Source organism: Octodon degus, unplaced genomic scaffold (assembly GCF_000260255.1).
Source record: "Octodon degus isolate 3935 unplaced genomic scaffold, OctDeg1.0 scaffold00037, whole genome shotgun sequence".
NCBI lineage: Eukaryota > Metazoa > Chordata > Mammalia > Rodentia > Octodontidae > Octodon > Octodon degus.
The window spans coordinates 15,696,935-15,698,975 of record NW_004524613.1 but is presented as its reverse complement, the minus strand read 5'-3'; the positions used below and the strand labels follow the sequence as shown (position 1 = coordinate 15,698,975).

Sequence of the window (2,041 nt, the reverse complement as noted above, 5' to 3'; positions counted from 1 at the left end):
AAAGCCATATTCAATTTTTTTTGTAATCCCTCATAAATGAATGGCTGCAAAATTAAAAATAAATGGGAGGACCCAGTTCCGCAAAAAAAAAAAAAAAAAAAAAAAAAAAAAAGAAAAGAAAAAAAAGAAACAAACAAACAAAAAATAAATGGGAGGAGGGATAAGACTAAGGGAGGATAACAAAAATACCTGATATGTCAGAAACCACACATATACACACAACCCTCCTGATTAAAACCCTTGAGATCACAATGTTAAGTGAAATAAATCAAACATACAAGCTTAAACATTTATAAGCTGAGTTTCTCTTATTTGAGAAACTCAAATTATAAAGAACAAAATAAAAAATAGATTATAGGAAATAGCGATTTTTCCCAAAAGGGGAGGCAATGGAGAGATGAAGGGGAGTGGAAGGGATGAAAAGGGATGAAAAAAAAAAAATTAAAATGGGTTATGCACATGTATCAATTCCACACAAGGAATATGAACATTATCTATTAAAAAATATATTAATTAAAAAAAAAACTTTGATGGCTTCCTCTACCCTCAAAACAAAGTCCAAACTCCTCAAACTGACAAAGAAAACCTTTAAGAGGGCCCGTTACTTGACTCTGAAATACCAACGAGCCACAGTACCTCCACCTCTCTGAACCCGTCTCCAACCACCCCGAAATCCCTAGCGACTCCCGAGGCAGCCCGCTGTCTCCCCAGGGCTTTGCACGCACCGCTTTCTCTGCCTAAACACTGTGCTCTTCACCAGTCTAATCTCCTGGCAGATACAAAGGCCCCCTTTAGGTCTCATTTTGGAATTCACTTTCTTTGGAATCTCTCACTATGCTCGTCTCTGAAAATCTAGATCAACTGCTTTCTCTACGTATTCACAGTCCTCCTCGGTAAGGTCCAGAACCATACTTCAAACCGCAATGAATTCCCGTTCAGGGATCAGTCTCCGTAACACGGAGGGCAAAATGTCTCACTCACTTCTTTTGCCCCGGGTTGCAAGCCCAGGCCCTGGCTCACAACAAATGTTCAATGACGGTCCTCGTAATAGTAGTGGCAAAATAAAACTCCCAGGCGTTAGGGACTTTCCTGCACGGATTTTAAATATACATTTACTTGGTAATGACCTCAGAGCACAGGTGCCACCACTATCCCCATTTTGCTGGTGAGAAAACTGACACACAAAAGAAGCGGAATCTCTGTGGCCTGACAAGAGTCGCACACGCATACATTTTCTGCAGTTTCGAGTTATTCCCCGACACCCAAATAGGAAGGGCTTTGAAGAAAGCCACTTTTGAATGAGGGCAAGGAAAACACAAAAATACAATCAACAGCGTAAGGCACCGTCCACCCGAATGCGGGGCTAGGGCAAAGGGCGACCCCCGGCGGGACTAGGGGACAAAGGTCCGGCCCCTGCGTGCTTCCCCGGGGGCTCCCGCGGCCCGGCCGCTCGTTCGCGGCCAAGAGTCGACCAAGCCCGGGCGCGTGTGGGCCGCGACTGCCCGCCGGCCCCTGCTCACCTGCCGTCTCGCCGCCTCTGCTTCTAACCGAGCCGGGCGCTCCGCGCCTCGCTGGGGCCGCCCGGCGCCAGCACCCGGCAGCCGAGCCGTTGCCTTGGCGACCTGAGCTGCCGAACTCCCGCGGCGCTCGCGCTACGGCGGCTCAGATGGGACCAGGAGGATTGGCTGCCCCTTTCGCAGTCCGGGTTCTGGCGGAGCTGGAGGGAGGGAGGGATGAATGGCGTGGAGGTGCGAGGTGGTCTGGTGGTTAGGTTGGACAGCCCGGAACTTGGCTCCGGGAGGGTGAGGAAAACAGGACAGCGAGAAGACCGGCAGGAGGGCTCGTGTCTCCTTGAACCTCAGTTTCTGTCTTGTCGCCGGAGAAGGGAAAAGTTTGGGGGGGTAGAGGGGCCTTCAGGCTGAAGCTTGCTGCCCTGGGAATGTTTAAAGTTTGGCAAATTGTTGCGCAAGGGATGGCGAATTCCTCTTATAATCTGAAGGAGTGTTGTGGCAGGGAGTCAGTAAATTTGTTTCTTGGGGTG

General features: G+C 49.0%; 1 protein-coding gene across 2 annotated transcripts in view; it reads right to left on the bottom strand.

The window, feature by feature from the left end:
* Pkig (cAMP-dependent protein kinase inhibitor gamma) overlaps positions 1-1,697 on the bottom strand; it is a 138,744-nt gene extending 137,047 nt beyond the window's left edge. The window contains exon 1 of one of the 2 annotated variants that reach the window (XM_004630934.3): positions 1,521-1,697. The gene's annotated coding sequence lies outside the window, so the exon portion shown is untranslated. The remainder of the gene's footprint in view (positions 1-1,520) is intronic. The other variant, XM_023714839.1, reaches the window with a different exon arrangement.
* Between the last annotated feature and the right edge of the window lie 344 nt (positions 1,698-2,041).